The following is an 11,077-nucleotide window of genomic DNA, read 5'->3' on the forward strand; positions in this document are numbered from 1 at the left end:
AGCTGGCAATAAGTAGCAGACATAGGATCCCAACTCAGTCCTGTCGGCTCTTCCCACCTGTTTCCCTTCCCGCTGCGAGTGCCGTGGGGATTGTTGGGTGGGCTCTGCCGGAGGCGTCAACTCCCATCGAAGCTGAAAGTTAACAGGTTCAGACAGCAGTGAGCTCGGATGGTACTGCTGGACCTTAACAGCAGGACTAGAACAATAAGGTGTGATCCCAGGCTGCTTCCTGGGATAGAGGGAGAACAGAGGAATCCCACCAAAGATAGAGCTCTGCAGTGACTGCGCAGGGTCCTAAAGTTCCCGGAGGGACACTGGTTAGGGACCGGAGAGGGCCTGTAGCTCTTTACCTTGTATGAGGCGCTCTTAAATGGAACACTTTTCTTCCTAGGAAGGAAAAGTTGAATGTGGCAAGAATGCACGTGGACACCACTCCCTCAGGCCCATGGAAGGAAGCCAGGTCCGGCTGTTCCAGAACAGATCAGAACATCCTGGGCCGCCATCCAGTTAGGGCCATTGAGAGTGGAGGAGAAGGAAGGCAGTTTATGGAGACAGAGTTGTCAGATTTAGCTAACATACCTATAGTCTACTCAGTTGACTTTGAACTGCCGATAGGCACTATTTTATCTGTCAGCCCCAGAAGGGGATGCTTTCCTGAGCTAAGTTTTAGGACTCACAGGAGGTCAAGGGAAGATGAGTGGTTTTTTAGACCCAGTGGCTTAGAAATGTTCATTATATAGGTAAAGCCTTACTTAGTACTTGCAGTTGGATATTACATGGTCTGCAATTAAAATTCATAGTATAATTTTAAAACATCTATAAAAATTCTTTGAAAAAAATTCTTAATATAATCAAGAAAAGATCATTTGTTTATTATTTCAAGTATTTTTATATGTGCTGAAAGTGAAAGGAGGGCTGAAAGAAATAATTTACCAGTAATTTCTTCCTTAATACTAGACAAGAAGGCACACTACAACATGAACTATAAAAATGGAACCAGACAACAGACAAACCCCTCAGGACCAATAAGGGGAGCAATGTTACTAGGAGGGTAAGGGTAGGGGTGGGGGGGATATGGGGGCACCAATCATAGTGATCAACTTATGGACCCCATCCCAGGGGAACGGACAGCAGAAAGGTGGGTGGAATAAGACAGCAGTCTGTGTAAGACATGAAAAAAATTAATACTTTTTCAAGAGGGTATGGGGGAGGGAGGGCGGGAAGGGAAGGGGGTTAATGAGGAGCTGATACCAGGGGCTCAAATAGAAAGAAAATGTTTTGAAAAAGATGACAACATATGTAAAATTGTGTTTGACAAAATGAATATATGTATGGATCGTGATAAGAGCTGTAAGAGCCCCCAATAAAAAATATTTTAATTAAAAAAAATGGAAGTAGGCAACTTGAATCTCACTGCTAAACTCCTCCTTGTCGAATGAGAAACAGCATCATTCTGAGCTAACCAATGAAAACCTCATTTTCAAATCACCAAAGAAAATCCTTTTATAAAGAGAATGTTGTTGAACTTTGTTTTTCTAGAATTTGAACACTTAATTTGGTTCTCAGAGGAGATGGGATTTTTTTTAAATGAAAAGATTATCTTTTTCTTTGAAAGGCTTCTTTAAAAAATAATTTTCTCATCTATTGATTAATACTTAAGACATGCCAAGATCACCATGTCAAAATATTGACAGAGTGGATGGCAGGTTTGAACCACAGACCTTATGGTTAGCAGGCCAAGATATAACCCACTACACCACCAGAGCTCCTTTGAAGCCTCTTAGTAATTGAGAGATTGGAGATGGAGGTGCAGAACAGAGAGAGAATTTAGCCAAGAATGTGAAGTTGAGAAAGATTTTATTGAGGCAGGGATAGAACTCCCGGGAGGGAAGGGAGAGCAGAGGACAGGGGCATCTTGAGCCCCCGGGAAATCGTGCCTGGCAGTGAGGCAGTGGGACGTATATAGGGCTTGAGCCAAGGACGGGTGTACTGATGAGGGGAAGGAAGGCCTTCTGGTGCTGCAGTTGCAGGGCCTGAGCCAGGACGTGTCTGTGAGTAAATCGTCCCGGAACGCTGAGGGAAGGGGCTGTACAGACCTAGCCTGGAGAGATAAGCTCCTCGGGATGCTGGAGGCAGGGACTGCACAGTCCAGCTCTGGCCTTGAGAGGCGGGGGGAGGGGCTGCACAATCCAGCAGGCTATCTTTCGGGAGAGCTGGGGGAGGCAGCTGCCATGGTCCGGCCCCGGCCCAAACAGTAATCCTTAGTAGATAACCCCTGAGGTGTTCCCTCACTCCCTTATTTCAAACTCCCAATATTTTGACATGGTGAAAGGAGGGCATTGAGAAGAACCAGAATTCCACAACACTTCATTGTGCTCACATTCTCCAGTCCCTGGAGAACCTCATGCTTGGTAAAGTAGGACAACAAAAAAGAAGAGAACTCAACAGAATGGGAGATGAACTTCGTAGCGCAACAGTGCATGGACTCCCGCTCAAGGTGAATCTGCATAGACTCCTCTTACAGCGAGTCCAGAGTGCTGTGTCATTGGGAAAATGATGATGTCACCAATGCAATGGCGATGACTGACAATGTTGTGCTTTTGTATTTCTATGGGTTTTTGTTGTCCTGCCTTTACCTTGTTTTTCTCTGTGTTTGTTTGCTGGTTGGTTTGTTGCTGGTGCTGGTGTAGTTGGTCTTATGGGGGGGTGGATTTTGTCATAAGATGACCGCCAAAGTTAACCTCAGTCATGCATATCCCACGGACAAGCAGATGGATTCTGGGCTCCCAGTTAACCCTAGGCCCCATCCAAGAAGTTAGTTCTGATAACATGGCCCTGCTGGATACTGATCTTCATGCAATGATCACTGACAGTAGGGTGCTACAGCAAAATGTGGTGAAGAAAGCAGATGGTGCCCGGCTATCAGTTGAAATAGTGTCTGGGGTCTTAAAGGCCTGTATTCAAACAAGCAGCCATCTAAGTGAGGAGTCAACTAAGTCCACATGGAAGAAGCACCCCAGCTTGAGTGATCCAAAGATGACAATAACAAAATCCAAATATGATGAAGGGGAAAGAATCAGAGCTTAAATTGTCAACACCCAAATTGTAGAGGGCTATGGAAGACAGTGGGAGCCCAAAACCCATCTGCAGACTATCTAGTCAGATTACGCCTCTGGCAGATCCCCTGTAGCCACAGGAGAGGGTCTCAAACAGCCTTACTATCAAATACAGATCATTGTAATCCTGATTATGCTGGTTCAAGCTTGATACTTGGTCAGTTGACCTCCCTCTAGATCCAACCTGAATTTGTTCTAGATGCAAAGATCTCTTGCTTGTTCCATAACAAAAATATCTTCCCTGGCTTTTAAAATATTAATGGTGATCTGGAGAGAATGGAATATAAAAGTCCAAGAGGGGAAAGAGAAAGGTCACATGGGAAATTACCCCAGTCCTGGTGAGAAGCCAGGAGAAGAGAATGTCCTTCAGAGAGTATTTCAGCGGTAGCACCAACAAGACCTGCTGGAGGGATGGCCACAGGGTGAAAGGGGGGCTCTTCACACATGGATTACGTGTCCTGTGAATCCCCTCTGATCTCCGTAGAGGGATGAGAACAGCCTATCAGAGAGCATTGTAGAGTCCATTATGGCAGACATATTTAGGTTCCAATGTACTATCGTATCATTTGATCTCCCTTTTGATACATTTTAAAGTTGTTTCAGCTATTTAAAAGAGGGAAGTACATGGAATAAGCTTCCGGTGAGTCCCCTCTGGCCAGAGACCAGGATGTGAAAAGCCTTGTTACCATGCAGAGTGCATTGGGAAGTGGATTATTACAATTGGGAAGATTTTTCTTTACCAAACTCACTGCCATTAAGTTAACTGTGACTCATAGCAATCTGTGGGGCAAGGTAGAACTGACCCTATGAGTTTGCCAGGCTGTAACTCTTTACGGGAGCAGAAAGCCTCATCTTTCTCCCATTTTCTTTACACCAAGTTTAATCCATATTGAAAGCTGCAATCTTTGAGCTTCATCAGCAAATACTTCAAGTCCTCTTCTTTCTCAGCAAGCTGGGTGGCGTCATCTGCCTACCAAAAGTCATTAAGAAGCCTTCCTCCCATCCTGATGCCAAATTCTTCTTCATATAGTACAACTGTTTGGATTATTTGCTCAATATACAGATTGAATAAGTATTGTGAGGGTACAGAACCCTGATTCACACCTTTCCTGATTTTGAACTCTGCAGTATTCCCTTGTTCTATTTGAATGTCTGCCTCTCGGTCCATGTACAGGTTCTGCATGAGCATAATAAAGGGCTCTGGAATTCCCACTCTTCTCAATGCTATTCAACTTATGATATATAATCTAATGTTGGAAACTAACACTGAGGGAAATATGACTAGGTCTATATTCCCTAACTTTTAACAGAGGGAATCTGGAAAGCTAATATTGCACAGTAGGAAAGCCACCACTTTGGTAAGTTAGAGTCCAAGCACATAACCCTGCTTTAAATATCATTCTCACAGATTCTCCCCTAACAGCTATGCTGCCTTAAAGTGAGCACATGGTTGATTCTGTCTCCCTATTGAAATGGACATTCTATTGTTATCTCCTCCCCCTGCTGCACTAATCCCCCCTTATACCTATCCTCAATGCAGGTACTAGGTTTCCTCTCCTGTCAGCTCAGGGACTTTCCTGTGGTTACTACCCACCTTGTAACTACAGAATATGCATATTTTATGGCTACCTATAAATATTCCAAGATAGTAAAGACCAGCGGTTCTTAACCTGTGGGTCTCGACTCCTTCGGGGGTCTAACGACCCTTTCACAGGGGTCGCCTAAGACCATGGGAAAACACATATTTCCCATGGTCTTAGGAACCGAGACACCGCTCCTCTATCCATCTCCAGGTGGGTCCGCCCACATGCAGATACGCCCACCTACGAGTACCCAGTGTGAAGATTGCTACCCATGCTACACTATGCTTCAAAACAAAATTTCACTTATTTGTAATTAGAAATAAATATTTCACAATATATAATTACATAGTTTTGTGATTAATCACTATGCCTTAATTATGTCCAATTTGTAACAATGAAAATACATCCTGCATATCAGGTGTTTACATTATGATCATAACAGGAGCACAATTACAGTTAAGAAGTAGCAACAAAAACAATTTTATGGTTGGGGGTCACCACAACATGAGGAATTGTATTAAAGGGCTTTGCGGCATTAGGAAGGTTGAGAACCACTGGTAAAGATGCTCCCCCACCCCACCCCTCTCTCTTCTCCCATCTCCACGTGGACCATCAAGAGGGGCTGAGGTGAGCATGCTACCATGAAATGTCTGACTCCTTTATTTTATTCTCGCTCCTATTTTCTATGACTTTACTATGATCTTTATATAACTGTGCAATTGCGTCTCCGAGTCCCTCAGTTGTTAGAGGTTGGTTTCCTCTGACATAATGTCTTTGTGTAGTCAATAAAACACAAGTAAATAGCTTTCTGGTGTTCTCTGCTTTCAGCCAAGATCCATCTGACATCAGCAATGACATCCCTTGTTCAAAGTCCTCTTCTGATTCCAGGTAGAATTTCTGGAAGTTTTCTGTCAATGTACTGCTGCAACCGTTGTTGGATGAACTTTAGCTAACTTTACTTGTATGTGATATTAATGATATTGTTCAATAATGTCAGAATCCTGTGAGGTCACCTTTTCTTTGCAATGGCACCAAATTTGAATCCCTTCCAGTCAGTTGGCCAGGCAGCTGTCTTTCAAATTCCTCGGCATGGATGTGTGCTTCCAATCTTCATCAGCTTGCTGAAATATTTCCATTGCTATCTGTCCATTCGTGGAGCTTTGTATTTCACTAATGCCTTCAGTGCAACTTGGACTTCTTTCAGTTCCTGACCACATGCCACCTCTTTTTGGTACCATGACTCGTGTATTCTTCCCTCTGCTTTTCATGCTTCCTGCATCATCCAATATTTTGTACAGACTCTTTTAATAATGAAACGTGAGGCCTGAATTTTTTTTCATGATTTTTTCAGCTTAATATATGCTAAGTGTGTTCTTCCTTTTTGGTTTTCTGACTCTGGGTCTTTGCACGTTTCATGATAATACTTTACCCTGACTCTGAAGATAGACTAAAATATTTACAGATGAAACTGCAGGATCCCAGGGGTTTTCTTCAAAATAATTCAAGTGGGATTAGATAGAGGCAAGATAAAATACAAGATTGGTCATAGACACTACAGTATGGAAGCTCAGATGGGTAAATGGGGTTTCCTGTATACTCTTCTCTCCACTTACAGAAATTTCCAGGAAATGTTTTTAGAAATTATAAGCTCCATGAGGACAGCAACATTGCTTCTGTTTTTGTTTTGTTTGTTTCACTTTTATTGGGGGCTCTTACATCTCCTATCACAATCCATACATTTAGCCAGCGTGTCAAGCACCTTTGTACATATGCCGTCATCATTTTCAACGCATTCTCTTCCCACTTGAGTCCCTGATATCAGCTTCCCATTTCTTCCCCTTCCCTCCCCTGCAATTGGGTCTCCCCTCCATGCCCCCTATCCCCCATTCACATTGTATATGATTTTGTTCTGGGTCTCAGATGTCTGCTACCTGATCCCATCGACACCTCATGATCACACAGGCAAGTGTGCTTCTTCCATGTGGGCTTTGTTGTTTCTCAGCTAGGTGGCCACCTTTTTATCTTCAAGCCTTTAAGACCCCAGACACTATATCTTTTTGTTACTTATTTACTTATATATTTTAATCGTTTTGCTAGGGGCTCATACAACTCTTATAATCCATACATACATCAGTTGTGTAAAGCACATTTGTACATTCATTGTCCTCATCATTTTAAAAACATTTGTTCTCCATGCAAGCCCCTGGCATCAGCTCATTTTTCCCCTCCCTCCCCGCTCCTCCCTCCCTCATGAACCCTTGATAATTTACAAATTATTTTGTCATATCTTGCCCTGTCCGACATCTCCCTTCACCCACTTTTCTGTTGTCCGTCCCCCAGGGAGGAGGTTATATGTAGATCTTTATAGTCGGTTCCCCCTTTCCAACCCACCCTCCCTCCACCCTCCCAGTATCGCCACTCACACCACTGGTCCTGAAGGGATCATCTGCCCTGGATTCCTTGTGTTTCCAATTCCTATCTGTACCAGTGTACATCCTCTGGTCTAGCCAGATTTGTAAGGTAAAATTGGGATCATGATAATGGGGGGGGGGTGAGTATTTAGGAACTAGAGGAAAGTTGTATGTTTCATCATTGCTACATCGCACCCTGACTGGCTCGTCTCCTCTCCGAGACCCTTCTGTAAGGGGATGTCCAGTGGCCTACAAATGGGCTTTGGGTCTCCACTCCGTACTCCCCTCCTCATTCACAATGTTATGATTTTTTGTTCTGATGATGCCGGATACCTGATCCCTTCGACACCTCATGATCGCACAGGCTGGTGTGCGTCTTCCATGTGGGCTTTGTTGCTTCTGAGCTAGATGGCTGCTTGTTTACCTTCAATCCTTTAAGACCCCAGATGCTATCTTTTGATAGCTGGGCACCATCTGCTTTCTTCACATTTGCTTATGCACCCATTTTGTCTTCAGCGATCATGTTGGGAAGGTGAGCATCACAGAATGCCGGATTGTTAGAACAAAGTGTTCTTGTGTTGAGGGAGCACTTGAGTTGAGGACCAATGTCCATCTGCAACCTTAATTCTTAACATATAGTTAACATAGTTCTATTCCCCTCTTATTTTATATATATATTTACATATGCACATACCTAGATTTAGGTCTCTATAAATGTCCTTTGCCTCCTGGTTCTTTCGTCTATTTCCTTTTTACTTCCCTCTTGTCCCACCATCATGTTGGGCCTTCATTAGGGTTTAGTAATTCCTCGCTGTTACATCGCCCTGTTAAGCCCCTCTAGGGATCCTATGACCTTACTTCCATTGATTTTAGTTCACTTGCTGTTCCCTTGTCCCTGGGTTGGTTCCCACCCTCCTTCCTTTTTCCCACCTCCCCTTCTCAAGTATCCCCCTGGAACCACTGGTCCCGTTATTTTCATCTCCGAATTATTTATCCCACCTATCTTATCTAGACAAACACGCAGATACCAGGCAAAGCCAAATAAAACAAGGGAAGTCAAAACCAACAAAACAATAAGAACAAAAAGAAAGCCACTGACAAAAATGGAAAAGCCTATAAATAGTTCAAGGTCTGTTTGTTGGCCTTTACCAGTGTTTTCCAGTCGAGTCTTGTGGGGTGCCACACTCTGTCTCCCAAGTCTATTTTTGGTATTCCCGGGGGTTTCATCATTCTGCTCCCCCTGCTGCTCTGAATACCCGCAGTGCCTCACCCCAGCATGATGGGGCCAGACCGTGCACTATTCCCACACTGTGTCTCCAGTGCTGTCCCCCACAGCGCCATAGTTCAGTGAGGGACACCGTGTCCCAAAGTGTTGCCAGCCCTGCGGTCCTCCCCGTGTGTTATCTACTTGGAGCAGGAACATTGTCCTTGGGGCTTGGCAGGCCAGGATGCCCTCTCCTCCCTCACCATCTCTTTTCGTTTCTCCCGTGTGCTCTAATCCGTAGCGCCCCTCTCCCCAAGCTGTAGTCCCAGTGCTGTCCTCTGAGGTGCTATCTTCTGAGGGGGTGGGTGTTCACATAGTTGGGATTGGGGCCAGCCCCGCAGACCTCTCTATTGGTTCCCTGGTACATGCTGGTACATTGTATTCACATCTTGGCACATCAGGTTGAAGCTGGTCTCTCTCTCCCTCTCCTGTGGAGATATAAACAATACCCTCCCCTTGGGTGGGTTAGTGCACTGCTCCCCCACTACCCATGTCTTTTCTCTCTCTCTCTCTCTCTCCTATTTAGTTGGCTGCCGTATGTATCTCTAGATTGGGTTTGGGTCCTGCCATACTTGCTGGACCTCACCCCAGGGATCTATGTATATAGCAGCTTTCCCCCTATCCTTTTTTTTTTTTTAAAGCTTTCCTCAATGGAATCATGTTGTATTTGTCTTTTTGTGCTTGCCTTACTTCACTTAGCATAATTTCCTCCAGTTCTTCCCATGTGGCGATGTGCTTCATGCGTTCATCACTGCTTTTTAGCGAGGCGTAGTACTCCATTGTATGTATGTACCACAGTTTTTTGATCCATTCGTCTGTTGATGGAAATTCAGGTTGTTTCCAACTCCTTGCGACTGTGAACTGTGCCACCATGAACATTGGAGCACAGATGTCTGGATGTGTTTTGTTTCTTGCCTCTTCTGGGTAGATGCCCAGTAGGGGGATTGCTGGGTCATATGGTAGCTCAATCTCCATCTGTTTTAGATATCGCCAAATCGATTTCCATAATGGCTGTACATACCTACAGGTACACCAGCAGTGGATGAGAATTGCTATCTCCCCACAGCCCCTCCAACACTTGTTACTTTCTGATATTTTAAATTGGGCTATCTTTGAGGGGGTTAGGTGGTATCTCTTGGTTGTTTTAATTTGCATTTCTCTTATGGCTAATGATCGGGAACACTTTCTTATATATTTATTGGCCATTCGGATTTCTGGCCCTGTGAAACTTCTGTTCAGGTCCTTTGCCCACCTCCTTAGTGAGCAGTTAGTTTTTTTTGTTGTATCGCTTCTGTTTTTCAATGCTGCATTCCCAGGACCTAGGATTGTGCCTGGTAGTATGATAAATATTCAATCAATTACAGAACTTCCTGAAACCACTGAATAGGTAACCAGATACCCATATAGGTACTTAAGTTCTAGAAAGGACTTGTGGACCACCTTTACACATAACATTATGACTCCCATTTCACTAATGGACATCTGAGTTGGTTCAGATAACCTACCTTAGATCAGAACCATTACACTGAAAATCACCTTTTTATCCCTTAAAAAAAAATTATATATATATGCCAAGAATAGAAGCAATGGGAAAAAAATCTAGCATACAAAGAGAACATTATCCATGTCATTTAACATTTCTTGAAGACTTGAATTTAATTGATGTAGAAGAGCCCTCCTGGATAAATCCAACAAATATTTTGGTTTCCCCCAAACAAAACAAAACCAAGCCTTCTTGGCTGGAATTAAGGATTCTCTGCTGGCAGCTCAGACTAGACTTTTTACATATGTGCTTTTAAGACGGGCTCATAGATTGCACATGTGGTACACAGCAACCAAGGGGCACTTAACATTCATTAAATAATAATGAAATTGGAGGCCTGGGTTTTTTTGTTCCTCCTGGGTCTGTTCCTTACTTAAGGGACCTTGGACAAATCTATGCCCTCCCTCATGTCCAATTTCCATATATCTGTTTCAGGAGAATGTTGAGCTTTAAAATGTTTTGTGACATCTTCAGATTACCAATGGTAGCTATGGAATGTATCTCCTACACTATTTTACAGACTGTAAGCGGGATACTTTCACGGAAAATCTTCACACACAGTTGTGGAGCACTGTTGATGCCCTCTGGGGATGGTTCAGATATTCTAAGGCCAAACAAGACAATGTGCATACCATGAACCATAAAAAGTGCTTCCTATGCAACAAACAACTGAAAAATGGGCAAATGCAAGGCTCCAAACCACATTTCCTTATTTCTACTGTTTTCTGTCTCCTGTAAACCTTGCGGAAGCCGACAACATTGAGTACCCTGGTATTTAGCCATTCCTTTCCAAAACAATTGTACCAAATACTATCTACTGGGACAGCTAAAGGCCTACACTAGCTGGTCGAAGCAGACGGCTCTGGTAATCAGGCACCGGTGCAGTTCAAGTGCGTATTCTATACGTTGTACTGGAGGTTTGCAAAACACAGCCATCTTGCATCAGGCACCCTGGTCCATACAGAAGGGGGGCACTGTGCCCTCGGCCCTGGACACCGCCACCTGCGAAGGCCAGGCGCCGTGCACCGGCAGCCCGGCTCGGCCCGCGCCGCGATCGAAGGAAAGTTGTCTGCGGGGCCCGGGAACTCGCACCTCGAACCCGGCCGCGCCCCCAGCCCCAGCCCAGCCCGCTCCGGGTGACGGCGGGACGTTGGTCCGCC

General features: G+C 44.3%; 1 protein-coding gene across 1 annotated transcript in view; it reads right to left on the reverse strand.

Annotated features, from left to right (window-relative positions):
• The window catches only part of LOC101653429 (gamma-aminobutyric acid receptor-associated protein-like), a 51,410-nt gene that overhangs the window by 39,132 nt on the left and 1,201 nt on the right, over nucleotides 1-11,077 (reverse strand). The window lies entirely within an intron of this gene.

This window comes from Echinops telfairi, unplaced genomic scaffold, assembly GCF_000313985.2.
Source record: "Echinops telfairi isolate 266 unplaced genomic scaffold, ASM31398v2 ScPeMD7_7424;HRSCAF=8462, whole genome shotgun sequence".
NCBI lineage: Eukaryota > Metazoa > Chordata > Mammalia > Afrosoricida > Tenrecidae > Echinops > Echinops telfairi.